Source organism: Lissotriton helveticus, chromosome 7 (assembly GCF_964261635.1).
Source record: "Lissotriton helveticus chromosome 7, aLisHel1.1, whole genome shotgun sequence".
Classification (NCBI taxonomy): Eukaryota; Metazoa; Chordata; class Amphibia; order Caudata; family Salamandridae; genus Lissotriton; species Lissotriton helveticus.
Genome location: NC_136068.1, coordinates 820,257,878 through 820,273,842, shown reverse-complemented (window position 1 = coordinate 820,273,842; position 15,965 = coordinate 820,257,878). Strand labels below are relative to the sequence as shown.

At 54.0% G+C, this 15,965-nt stretch overlaps 2 protein-coding genes across 16 annotated transcripts in view; both read left to right on the top strand.

Moving 5' to 3' along the window:
* PKD2L2 (polycystin 2 like 2, transient receptor potential cation channel) overlaps positions 1 to 15,965 on the top strand; it is a 2,146,539-nt gene that overhangs the window by 939,432 nt on the left and 1,191,142 nt on the right. The window lies entirely within an intron of this gene.
* The window catches only part of LOC144769238 (uncharacterized), a 195,835-nt gene that overhangs the window by 29,164 nt on the left and 150,706 nt on the right, over positions 1 to 15,965 (top strand). The gene's annotated exons all lie outside the window — the stretch shown is intronic.

Genomic DNA, 15,965 nt, shown 5'->3' with positions numbered 1-15,965 from the left:
GTATACAACGTTTACAACGCGCGCGTTACAACGAAGTACCATTACCACACGGTTATAACAACGAAAGTTGTTACAACGAATTGCGCTGGGGGGCGCTCAAGGATAAAAAATCATTTAATTTACTATCCCAACACCTTCCCTACTATCCACGGGGACTGGTGTTGGAATAGTAAATTATATTTTTTAAATTTGCGCCCCCCCCAACGCAAGTCGTTGTAACGACTTGCGTTGTTACAACCGCGTGGTAATGGTACGCGTTGTAACAGTGTGCGTGCTAACGTCATACATCCATTCAGACTATTTCTCGTCCACAGTGTTGGGACAGGAATGCTCTTTGCATGGTGGACAGTTATGGTTCTCTGCCCTAGGTATCTGACTGCAATTATCCAGTATCCTGGTTTTTGATTTTGGCCCCAGCCTCGCGCTAATCTAATGTGTGCTCAAAGTTTTGGACTGTTCTTTGACATGAGTGAGGCCCAGAAACGATGCTGTGATTTAGCAGGGAGCTCTAAGCTTGCCCTCATTTGACTAACAGTGAACTACTGTCCTAGTCAAAGATTTACCATGTATAGTGGTGGTGGCAGCGTACCACATTTATATGAATCAGTAATTGAGACCAGACATATTTATCTGTGTCAGAGGACTGGAAACCTACAGGCCCACACATAAAAACGTTAACTTCTATGAGCTAACCAAGATCCTAGGCTCCTAGGTCTATCATCTCCATTGTTTGTTTTGCATGTTTTTGGCCTGTGTGGAACATGTATAGTGTGTTTGAGAGAATCACAGTAATGGAGGACTGATGATTTCATGTTGGAAGCCACTGGATTCTTCATGTGCACAAGATAGAAGTGGGGCTGTTTTCCCAGACAGAGGAAGTCTATTGCTGACATTCCTGAAGTTGGAGGGATACGATTTAAACACTTAAACGGCTAAAGAGGAGTCTGTGCACCTTTAGAAATATAGAAATTCTGTTTGGTCTTTTGCTGAGAGGGGCTTCTGCTTAGTCTCCCTGAACTCTGCTGTTTGGTAGATGGTGGGGTCTAAGGTGGAAGTGCAATTTCTGTTGTTGTTAAGAGTGAGGAGAGTACTTTAGGTGAGCCCTTTGCCTCTTTTCCTGATCACTTTCGGGGTGGCTGTTGATGAAAAGGTGCAGAAAGCTCACACCTCTTTAGGCCTTTGTTTTTGGGTACTTCAGGCTGGAGATTGCACTGTTGTGAAGAGTGTCACTGTGCACAAAGGCTGTGTCTGGTGAACAGACTGAAAGGACATATGAAAAAAGAACTACTCTAAACCAGTACTGAAAGCAGCCAGGGAATACACATCCCCTGCCTAATTCAACTATATAAAAGTGGGAGCCACTGTCCCACTCATTCCAGTTCCAAGTTCTTTTTGAACAAGGGAGGGAGTGCTTCGCAGAAAGAACCTTTGTGCAATAGGAGCCGGTGTCTGCCAGAAGGCCTATCTTTTACAGCTGAATCACTGACCTGAAGCACACAGAAGCCACCCTGCTGTTGAGAAAGTAAAGGAAAACAGCAGCACTCTGGTATGGGCACAGTAATCTCTTGATGGCGGTATACACCGCTGCAAGTAGAAGCCCTGTTGTGAGCTCTTACAGCTTGAGCTCTTAGAGTAGTACAGTAGCACTGCACAAACTATTTGCCTTTCTAGGCCACAAAACAGCCAATATTGGCCAAACAAATCCCACCCTGGCATTTAGGATGTGCTCGCTTGGCATTGCCCTACAGCCACAGAGGCTTGTGAAAGCCATGCTGGACACATGCTCTAGCCACAGAGCCATTTTGCACTGCTTGCGCCATAGAATCATTTGTACTAATCACAGATCAGCACATTAACGTTGCACAACTCTACTAGCTTGGGCCTCCTGATTAGAGCTAAATACCTACTTTCAAAGGACACATTGATGAAGGTCATCCCCACCCCTCAACCCATCTTATTAGAAATGGGATTCCTGGCTGGCTGAGGTTGGCACCAAAGCCAGGCAGAAATCACCACTCTAATCAGGGCAAGGGAACTACTCCTCAGAATGACCCGATGCTCACCCTTTTAGGTAGTGTGGCGCAAGCAGACAAGGCTAAACTTCGGGGCGCTACAGTTAAGCATTCATGACCTTTCACAGTAAAACATACTGATTCCCCCCACAAATGGACACCAGGCTGTGGTTGTGTAAAGATATGGTTCCTTTATATAAAAATATATATATATATGCAGCAATGACTTATCACAAGACCTTTTGTAACGTTTTAGCTTGTGCCACAAGATATCAGGCAAGTGTTCTTATCGGTTTTTAGTGGTTTTGAAACAGTTCCAGTTACTCTTATCAGAAAGGATGATGGGATGATGCCACAGTTCTTTTAAAGGTGAGTTTCCAGGCTCTCACACGGTTTACATGAGTACTAGTTATCTTACATTGGAGCATTGTACATGAGATCCAGTTACGTTACACAAGGACACATTCGATTGTGGTAGGCACGGGGTGCAAAAATAGTCATGCCGCGCTGTTGGTGTCGTTTGGCACATTACCCGTACCTTTACTACGAACATCACATGGTTCTTAACCAATTAGAGCAATGCACCTGAAAGAGGCACTAAAGCACCAGTAAACAGATTTGGTGCTATATACAAAGTGACATACCTCCAGGAAACGAAAGCACTCACATTGGTCATACGGGCTCACAGGCAGCCATACAATCGGTGCTCAGTGATACCAGCAACATAACAATCCATAATGAATCACGTGCATCCTCTGATGGTTAGTCTGGGCGCCAATTCAGCACTTAGAAACTGAACCATTAAAAAAAATCTATAACCCTATTCTTTCGCCCAATCACCACCACCACGTCCACCACCAACACGTCTACCACCACCAAGTCCACCACCACCACCACCACCATGTCCATCACATTGTCCACCACGCCCACCAACACCACGCCCACCACCACCACGCCCCACCACCACCACGTACACCACCACCATGTCCACCACATCCACCACCACCATGTCCACCACCACATCCACCACGACTACCACCACCACGTCCTCCACCACCACGTCCTCCACCACCACGTCCACCATCACATCTACTTCTGCCACCATGACTGCCACCACCACGTCCACCACCAGCATCATGTCCACCACACCAACATCACCACCAGGTCCACCACGTCTACCACCACCATGTCCACCACCATCATGTCACCCACCACCACCACGTCCACCACCACAATGTCCACCAACACCAGCACGTCCACCACCAAGACCACCACCATGTCCACCACCACCATGTCCACAACTACCACGTCCACCACCAGCACATCCACCACCACCAAGACCACCACCATGTCCACCACCACCATGTCCACCACTACCACATCCACCATCACCACCACGTCCACCACCACGTCCACCACCACATTCACTACCACCACCACCACGTCCACCATCACCACATCCACCACCACGTCGTCCACCACCACCGCCACCACCACCAAGTCCACCACCACCACCATGTCCACCACCACACCGACCACCACGTCCACCATTACCTCCACGTCCACCACCACATCCAGCACATCCACCACCGCCACGTTCACCACCATGTCCACCACATCCTCCACCAACACCATGTCCACCACTACGTCCATCACCACGTCCACCACCAGCACATCCACCACATCCACCACCACTATGTCCACAACCACCTCCACTACCACCATGTCCACCACCATGTCCACCACCACCAAATCCCCCACCATGTCCACCTTCACCACCACCATGTCCACCTCGACCACCACCATTTTCAGCACCACTTCCACCACCACCAAATCCACCACCACGTACACCAGCACCATGTCCTCCACCTCCACGTCCACCACCATGTTAACCACCACCACATCCACCACCACCACCACATCCACCACCACGTCCACCACCAGCACCACCACCATGTCCACTACCACCGTGTCTACCACTTCCACCACCACCATGTCCACCACCACCACATCCACTATCATGTCCACCACATCTGCCACCACCATTTCCACCACATCCACCACCAGCACCACCACGTCTACCACCATATCCATCACCACCACTTCCACCACCACCATGTGCACCACCACCATATTCACCTGCAGCATGTCCACTGCCAGCACATCCACCACCACATCCACCATGTCCACCACAACCATGTCCACCGCGTCCACTAGCACCACATGCACAACACCCACATCCACTTCCAGCACGTCCACCCCACCACCATGTCCACCACCACTTCCACCACCACATCCACTACTTCTACCACCACCACATCCACCACCACCACATTGTCTGCCACCACTACATCATCCACAACCACGTCCACCACCACCATGTCCACCACCACCACATCCACCACCACGTCCACCACCACGTCCACCACTACCACATTCACCACCACCTCTATCACCACCACCATGTCCACCACAACATCCACCATCACCACGTCCACTACCACCACCACATCCACTACCACATTCACCACCACCACGTCCACCGCCACCAGCACATCCACCACCAGCATGTCAACCACATCCACCACCAGCACGTCCACTGCCAGCACATCCACTGCCAGCACATCCACCACCACCACATCCACCACCACCACATCCACCATGTCCACCACAACCATGTCCACCACCACGTCCACCACCACCACGTCCACAACCTCCACATCCACCTCAAGCACGTCCACCCTCACCACCACATCCACCACCACCATGTCCACCACCACTGCCACCACCACCACCACATCCACGACTTCCACCACCACCACATCCACCACCACTACATTGTCTACCACCACTACATCATCCACCACCATGTTCACCTCCATGTCTACCACCACCACATCCACCACCATGTCCACCACTACCACATCCACCACCACCACGTCCACCACCACCATGTCAACCACCACCTCCACCACCACCACTTCCACCACCACCACCACAACCACTACTTCCACCACCACCACATCCACCACCACATCATCTACCACCACATCCACCACCGAGACCACCACCACCATGTCCACCACCACCACATCCACCACCACGTCCATCACTACCACATCCACCACCACCTCCATCACCGCTACCACGTCAACCACCACCATCTCCACCACCACCTCCACCACCACCACTTCCACAATCACCACGTCCACCACTACGTCCACAACAAACATCCACCACCACTACTTCGACCACCACCACATCCACCAACACATCCACCACCACCAGCACATCCACCCCCACATCCACCGCCACCATGTCCACCACCACCTCCACCCCTACCACCACCACATCCACCAACATCACCACATCCACCATCACCATGTCCACTACCACATCCACCACATCCACCACCACATCAATCAGCACCAGCACGTCTACCACCAGCACATCCACCACCACATCCACCACCACCATGTCCACCACTACCACCACATCCACCACCACATCCACCACCACCATGTCCACCACCATGTCCACCACCTCAGCCACCACCACCATGTCCACTACCACATCCACCATCACCACCACATACACCACCACCATGACCAGCACCACCACGTCCACCACCAGGTCCTCCACCACCACATCCACTACTACGTCCACCACTACCACGTCCACCACCACATCCACCGCCACCATGTCCACATCCACCACAACCACCTCCACCACCACCATGTCCACCACAACCACCTCCACCACCACAATGTCCACCACCACCACTTCCACCACCACCATGTCCACCACCACCACCACGTCCCTCACCACCACCATGTCCGCCACCGCATCCACCATCACCACCATGTCCACCACCACAACCACTACCATGTCCTCCACCACCACATCCACCACCACCATGTCCACCACCACTTCCACCACCACCACCACATCCACTACTTCTACCATCACCACATCCACCACCACCACATTGTCTGCCACCACTACATCATCCACCACCACGTCCACCACCACCATGTCCACCACCACCACATCCACCACCACGTCCACCACTACCACATTCACCACCACTTCCATCACCACCACCATGTCCACCACACCACATCTACCACCACCATATCCACCACCACCACGTCCACCACCACATCCACTACCACATTCACCACCACCACCTCCACCGCCACCAGCACATCCACCACCAGCATGTCAACCACATCCACCACCACATCCACCACCAGCATATCCACCACCACCACATCCACCACCACCACATCCACCATGTCCACCACAACCATGTCCACCACCACCACCACGTCCACAACCTCCACATCCACCTCCAGCATGTCCACCCTCACCACCACATCCACCACCACCATGTCCACCACCACTGCCACCACCACCACCACATCCATGACTTCCACCACCACCACATCCACCACCACTACATTGTCTACCACCACTACATCATCCACCACCATGTCCACCTCCATGTCCACCACCACCATGTCCACCACTACCACACCCACCACCACCACGTCCACCACCACCATGTCAACCACCACCTCCACCACTTCCACCACCACCATCACATCCACTACTTCCACCACCACCACATCCACCACCACATCATCTACCACCACATCCACCACCACGACCACCACCACCATGTCCACTACCACCACATCCATCACCATGTCCTCCACCATGTCCATCACTACCACATCCACCACCACCTCCATCACCGCTACCACGTCCACCACCACCATCTCCACCACCACCTCCACCACCACCACTTCCACAATCACCACGTCCACCACTACGTCCACAACAAACATTCACCACCACTACTTCGACCACCACCACATCCACCAACACATCCACCACCACCAGCACATCCACCACCAGCACATCCACCCCCACATCCACCGCCACCATGTCCACCTCCACCCCCACCACCACCACATCCACCACCATCACCACATCCACCATCACCATGTCCACTACCACATCCACCACCACCACCACATCCACCACCACATCTACCAGCACCAGCACGTCTACCACCAGCACATCCACATCCACCACCACCATGTCCACCACATCCACCACCACCACGTCCACCACCATGTCCACCACCTCAGCCACCACCACCATGTCCACCACCACATCCACCATCACCACCACATACACCACCACCATGACCAGCACCACCACGTCCACCACCAGGTCCTCCACCACCACATTCACCATCACCACATCCACCACCACCACATCCACTACTACGTCCACCACTACCACGTCCACCACCACATCCACCGCCACCATGTCCACATCTACCACAACCACGTCCTCCACCACCACATCCGCCACCACCATGTCCACCACCAGCATGTCCACCACCACCAAATCCCCCACCATGTCCACCACCACCATGTCCACCTCGACCACCACCATTTCCAGCACCATGTCCACCACCACCACATACACCACCACGTCCACTATCAGCACCACCAGGTCCACCACAACCACATCTACCACCACCACATCCACCATCACCACCATGTCCACCACCACATCGACCACCACGTCCACCACCACCTCCATGTCCACCACCACATCCAGCACATCCACCACCACCACGTTCACCACCATGTCCACCACATCCTCCACCACCATGTCCACAACCACCTCCTCTACCACCATGTCCACCACCACCATGTCCACCACCACCACGTCCACCACCATGTTCACCACATCCACCACCACCACATCCACGTCCACCACCAGCACTACCACCATGTCCACTACCACCGTGTCTACCACTTCCACCACCACCATGTTCACCACCACCACATCCACTATCATGTCCACCACGTCCGCCACCACCATGTCCACCACATCCACCACCAGCACCACCACTTCTACCACCATATCCACCACCACCACTTCCACCACCACCATGTCCAACACCACCATATTCACCAGCAGCACGTCCACTGCCAGCACATCCACCACCACCACATCCACTACCTCCACATCCATGTCCACCATAACCATGTCCACCACCCCCACTTCCACAACCCCCATATCCACCTCTAGCACGTCCACCCCACCACCATGTCCACCACCACCATGCCCACCACCACTTCCACCACCACCGCATCGTCTACCACCACCACATCATCCATCACCACGTCCACCACCACCATGTCCACCACCACCACATCCACCACCACGTCCACTACCACATCCACCACTACCACATTCACCACCACGTCCACCACCATGTTCACCACATCCACCACCACCACATCCACGTCCACCACCAGCACTACCACCATGTCCACTACCACCGTGTCTACCACTTCCACCACCACCATGTTCACCACCACCACATCCACTATCATGTCCACCACGTCCGCCACCACCATGTCCACCACATCCACCACCAGCACTACCACTTCTACCACCATATCCACCACCACCACTTCCACCACCACCATGTCCAACACCACCATATTCACCAGCAGCACGTCCACTGCCAGCACATCCACCACCACCACATCCACTACCTCCACATCCATGTCCACCATAACCATGTCCACCACCCCCACTTCCACAACCCCCATATCCACCTCTAGCACGTCCACCCCACCACCATATCCACCACCACCATGCCCACCACCACTTCCACCACCATCGCATCGTCTACCACCACTACATCATCCATCACCACGTCCACCACCACCATGTCCACCACCACCACATCCACCACCACGTCCACTACCACATCCACCACTACCACATTCACCACCACCTCCATCACCACCTCCATCACCACCACCACGTCCACCACCATGTCCACCACCACCACGTCTACCACATCCACCACCACCACCACATCAACTATCACATCCACCACTACCACGTCCACCACCACATCCACCACCACCAGCACATCCACCACCACCATGTCAACCACATCCACCACCACGTCCACCACCACCACCATGTCGTCTACCACCACCATGTCTGCCACTACCATGTCCACCACCACCATCACTTCCCCCACCACTTACACCACCACCACATCCACCTCTACATCCACCACCACCAAAATGTCCACTACCACCACGTCCACCAGGTCCACTACCACATCCACCATGTCCACCATCACCACCACCATGTCCACCACTCCACGTCCACCACCGCATCCACCATGTCCGCCACCACCATGTCCACCACCACCACTTCCATCCACCACCACCATGTCCACCACCACATCCATGTCCACCACCATGTCCACCACCACCATGTTCACCACATCCACCACCACCACATCCACCACAACTATGTCCAGCATCACGTCCACCTCCAAGACCACGTCCAACTCCACCACCACATCCACCACCACCAAATCCCCCACCACAAAGTCCACCAGTATGTCCACCACCACCTCCACCATCAGCACCACAAACACCACCACCACGTCCACCTCCACCACCATCACATCCACCACTATGTCCACGACCAGCACCACCACCACCACATCCACCATGTCCACCACCACCACTTTCACCACGTCCACCACCACATCCACCACCTCCACTATGTCCACCACCACGTCCACCACCACCACGTCCACCACCTCAACCATGTCCACCACCTCAACCATGTCCACCACCACCACCATGTCCACCACCACAACGTCATCCACCACCACCACCATGTCCACCACCACATCCACCACTACGTCCACCACATACACCACCACGTCCACCACCACCAAAATTTCCACCGTGGCCATCACCACTACATCTACCACCACTACGTCTACCACCACCACATCCACCACCACCATGTCCAGCACCACGTCCACCATCACGTCCACCTCCACCACCACCATGTCCACCACTACGTCCACATCCAACACCACATCCACCACCACAACGTCCACCACCACCACGTCCACCACCACCAAATCCACCACCACGTCCACCACCACCATGTCCACCACCACCACCACGTCCACCACCACCACGTCCACCACCATGTTCACCACATTCACCACCACCACATCCACCACCAGCACTACCACCATGTCCACTACCACCATGTCTACCACTTCCACCATGTCCACCACCACCACATCCACTATCATGTCCACCACGTCCGCCACCACCATGTCCACCACATCCACCACCACTTCTACCACCATATCCACCACCACCATGTCCAACACCACCATATTCACCAGCAGCATGTCCACTGCCAGCACATCCACCACCACCATGTCCACCATAACCATATCCACCACCACCACGTCCACAGCCCCCACATCCATCTCCAGCACGTCCACCCCACCACCATGTCCACCACCACCATGCCCACCACCACTTCCACCACCACTACATCGTCTACCACCACCACATCATCCACCACCACGTCCACCACCACATCCACGTCCACCACCAGCACATCCACCACATCCACCACCACCATGTCCACAACCACCTCCTCTACCACCATGTCCACCACCACCATGTCCACCACCACCACGTCCACCACCATGTTCACCACATCCACCACCACATCCACCACCACGTCCACCACCAGCACTACCACCATGTCCACTACCACCGTGTCTACCACTTCCACCACCACCATGTTCACCTTCACCACATCCACTATCATGTCCACCACGTCCGCCACCACCATGTCCACCACATCCACCACCAGCACCACCACTTCTACCACCATATCCACCACCACCACTTCCACCACCACCATGTCCAACACCACCATATTCACCAGCAGCACGTCCACTGCCAGCACATCCACCACCACCACATCCACTACCACCACATCCACCATGTCCACCATAACCATGTCCACCACCCCCACTTCCACCACCACCATGTCCACAACCCCCACATCCACCTCTAGCACGTCCACCCCACCACCATGTCCACCACCACCATGCCCACCACCACTTCCACCACCACCCCATCGTCTACCACCACCACATCATCCACCACCATGTCCACCACCACCATGTCCACCACATCCACCACCACCACATCCACCACAACTATGTCCAGCATCACGTCCACCTCCAAGACCACGTCCAACTCCACCACCACATCCACCACCACCAATTCCACCACCACAAAGTCCACCAGTATGTCCACCACCACCTCCACCATCAGCACCACAAACACCACCACCACGTCCACCTCCACCACCACATCCACCACCACCACATCCACATCCACCACTATGTCCACGACCAGCACCACATCCACCATGTCCACCACCACCACTTTCACCACGTCCACCACCACATCCACCACCACCACATCCACTATCATGTCCACCAGGTCCGCCACCACCATGTCCACCACATCCACCACCAGCACCACCACTTCTACCACCATATCCACCACCACCACTTCCACCACCACCATGTCCAACACCACCATATTCACCAGCAGCACGTCCACTGCCAGCACATCCACCACCACCACATCCACTACCACCACATCCACCATGTCCACCATAACCATGTCCACCACCCCCACTTCCACCACCACCATGTCCACAACCCCCACATCCACCTCTAGCACGTCCACCCCACCACCATGTCCACCACCACCATGCCCACCACCACTTCCACCACCACCGCATCGTCTACCACCACCACATCATCCATCACCACGTCCACCACCACTATGTCCACCACCACCACGTCCACCACCACGCCCACCACTACCACATTCACCACCACCTCCATCACCACCACCACGTTCACCACCATGTCCACCACCACCACGTCTACCACCACATCCACCACCACCACCACCACCACATCCACCACATCCACTACCACATCCACAACCACCATGTCCACCACCACATCCACCACCACCAGCACATCCACCACCACCATGTCAACCACGTCCACCACCATTAAGTCCACCACCACCACATCCTCCACCAGCACGTCCATTGCCAGCACATCCACCACCACCACATCCACCACCACCACATCCACCACCACCACATCCACCATGTCCACCACAACCATGTCCACCACCACCAGAAGCACATCCACCACCACCACATCCACCACCATGTCCACCACCTCAGCCACCACCACCATGTCCACCACCACATCTACCATCACCACCACATCCACCACCACCATGACCAGCACCACCACATCCACCACCAGGTCCTCCACCACCACATTCACTATCACCACATACACCACCACCACATCCACCAATATGTCCACCACTACCACATCCACCACCACATCCACCACCACCATGTCCACATCCACCACCACCATGTCAACCACCACCATGTCCACCACCACCACTTCCACCACCACCATGTCCACCACCACCACCACGTCCATATCCACCACATCCACCAGCATGACCACCACCTCAGCCACCACCACCATGTGCACCACCATGTCCACCACCAGCACCACCATGTCCATCACCACCACCACATCCACAATCACCACCACGTCCACCACCACCACATACACCACCACCATGACCAGCACCACCACGTCCACCAACAGGTCCTCCACCACCACATCCACCACTACGTCCACCACTACCACATCCACCACCACATCCACTACTACCATGTCCACATCCACCACCACCACGTCCACCACCACCATGTCCACCACCACCATGTCCACCACCATGTTCACCACATCCACCACCATGTCCACCACCAGCACCACCACCATGTCCACTACCACCGTGTCTACCACTTCCACCACCACCATATCCACCACCGCCACTTCCACAACCACCATGTCCACCACCACCATATTCACCAGCAGCACGTCCACTGCCAGCACATCCACTGTTGGAACTGGCCCTTCTTGCAGGGTCATCCTCAAACTTTTTGCTTCTTCCTCCCTTATTTTTCCTCACCCGTGACTGTTGGCAGTGGACTTTACCACTGCTGATCAGTGCTAAAGTGCATATGCTCTCTATGTAAATTGTTATTCTGATTGGATATACATGTTTGGCATATTTGTATCACCATGAAGTCCCTAGTAAAGTGCACTGGGTGTGCCAGGGCTGGTGATGACAAATGCTACTAGTGGGCCTGCAGCACTGATTGTGCCACCCACATGAGTAGCCCTAAAATGATGTCTCAGGCCTGACACTGCAGTGCCTGTGTGCAGTTTAGAAACTGCCATGTCCTCCTGGTCAGTGTCCCCACTGACCAGGCCTAACCCTTCCCTTTTTGTGCACATCAGTCACCCCCATGGAAGGCCCAAGGTACCCCCCTGGGCAGGGTGCAGTGTATGTGAAAGGTAGAACATGTACTGGTGCAGGTAACATGTTCTGGTAGTGAATTACAGCCATTTTCGTTTTTCACTATTGTAAGGCTCTCTTGCTCCATAGATTAACATGGGGGATGCTGGCTACAGTGGTTAACAGCATTTCTTCCCATAGGAACAAGATAGGACATAAGTATCTAGTATCCCTGAACTCAGAATTTAATAACACATCTTTTAGGAAAGGTTGTTTTTAAATCCTGTGTTTGAGAACAGCACTTTTAGAAAGTTGCTGTTCTCTTGTCTGGCCCTTCTGTGTGCCTGGGCCTGTTTGTGTATTGACTGTCTGGTTTGAGAGTGACAGGGGCTGGGGAATTCCCCAGGAGGCTGGCTGAGTCAGCCCTAGGCTGAATGACTGCATTTGCAACTGGAGTGGTGGGAGGAGTTAGCACCTGGGCTGAATAGGGCTGTGCCTGCCTTCCACAATGCTGGCTCCACCCCCCTGCTGGGCGGCTGAGGACCCTGCCCCTCACTCTGAAAGGAAAGAAGCAGCCAGCAAAACAAAGTACTCAGGAAACACCCAGAACTGGTTCAGACCGGGCTCAGGGCCCACATGCACAGAGAGAACAAAGACTTTAGGGGTATAAGTACAGGACCCCTGACAACAGAAAATTAGATCATCCTGGAATCAAGAAGGAACCTCTGCCAAGGTGAAAGCTAAAACTGAAGAAGGAAGATTGTCCTGCTGTTGCTCTGCTGGACTGACCTGCTGTTGCTTTGCTGCCAAGGAGAGGGGAAGGACTTTGCTGTGTGCTGTGTCCCCTGTCTTGAAGGAATCTCCAAGGGCCTGAGAAGAGCCTGCTCCCTGTTTTGAAGTCCCAGGAACAAAAGGACTACACACCCAGCTTCCCTGAACTCTGCTGAGAGAGTTCTGTCCCTCCTAGAGTGCTTGATCCAGTTGTGGGGCCTCTTGAGGTTGTACCTGTGCTGGGAAGCTTGAAACTAAGCATGAGAGACTTTTTGAAACTGAAAAGTGTCGCATCGCTCGCTTGCGGAGCGCATCCCCGACAGTGCGAGAAGTTTCCCACCGCTACGAAGGCCGAGATCGTCGCAGCGCCTGACGCCGCTGCCAGAGCCGTCGCATCCTTCGTTTGCGGGACGCACCAGACCGGTGCGGGAAAATCGAACATCGCTGCGAGTGTCGTCGCAGAGCCTGTCGTCGCTGGGTGAGATCGCCGCACCGCTTGCTTGCGGACCGCATCACGTTGCTGCGAGCATCGTCGTAGAATCATCGCATCGAGGAGCTGTGAAAGAGAGGATCACCGCCGGACCGCGCATCGTCGCCCCGGAGATCGTCGCAGCCCCTTCGAGATCGTCGCATCGTGCCTTTGCGAGAACAAACTTCCTACGGAACCTACGCACCGGAATCCATACAAGTGGCCTTCCTCCCCATACAGACCGGATTAGTCGCAACACGACCGCTGCTGCAGCGGGGCTGTCGCATCGCCTCCCCAGGGTCTCAGGAGCAACTCATCGCTTGTTTTCCACCGCACCAGCTTCTGGTTTTGGAACTTTGTTGCAACTAAAAGGTACTGTGAGTAAACGTGACGCAACAGTGAACTTTTCACGCATCTGTGGTTTATTTTACCGCAACTTGAAGAACTTTAACGCAAACCTTAAGAACTCTTTTGAAACCATATTCTTGAACTGTGTATGTTGGATTTTTGTCGTTTTGGTCTTGTGTAGTTTAGATTAAATACCTTTATTTTTCTAAACTGTTGTGGAGTCAGTTTGTGGTGTTTTCACTGTGTTACTGTGAGTGTTGGTACAAATACTTTACGCATTGCCTCTGGTTAGCCTAGACTGCTCGTGCCAAACTACCTAGAGGGTGAGCAGGGGTTATCTCAGAGGGTTATCTCCTTGCCCTGACTAGAAGCAAGGGTCCCTATTTGGACAGTGGTACCTACCTCTGCGAACTAGAGACCCCCAGTTCTAACATTGGTGGTCAGGCGGTGGGATTTGAACTTGTATTTGTACTAGACCCACAGTGATTGGTGTACATCTCTAGTGAGTGCAGACCACTACGCCGCCGCATACTACATTTTTTTATTTTTGGTTCTATATTTGATCATAACCCTGAAAGAATCCAAGCATCATGTCTCAGAATGGTAAACCAGCAAGTGATGTTGCAGAACTGGAGTTTTATATTGAAATGTTAAGTGATTACAAATTAGGTCCTCTCAGGCAGTTCTGCAGGAACTTTGGATGCCCCATGAAGCGCTGCTCCAAGAAGGAGGAGCTACAGGAGGCCTTAAGGGCCTGGTGGGCGACCAAAGAGGCTGGGGAGACAGAGGATGTAGAAGTGGATGAGGATGCGCAGAGGGATGGTTTCAGGCCACAGGATCTGCCTGTGTCCAGAGCATCCGCAAGGGCTGGCAGCAACCATTCAGCTGAAAGTTTTTCCCCAGAGGAGTTGGAGGAAAACCAAAGGGCTAGAGATCATAAGTTAGAAATGTTGAGGCTTGAAGCAAATGGAAAGGGCGGCGGAGGAGAGCAAAAATGCTTGTGCCCTGGAGGAATTGAAATTGACCTTGGCCCATGAAGTAAGAATGAGGAAG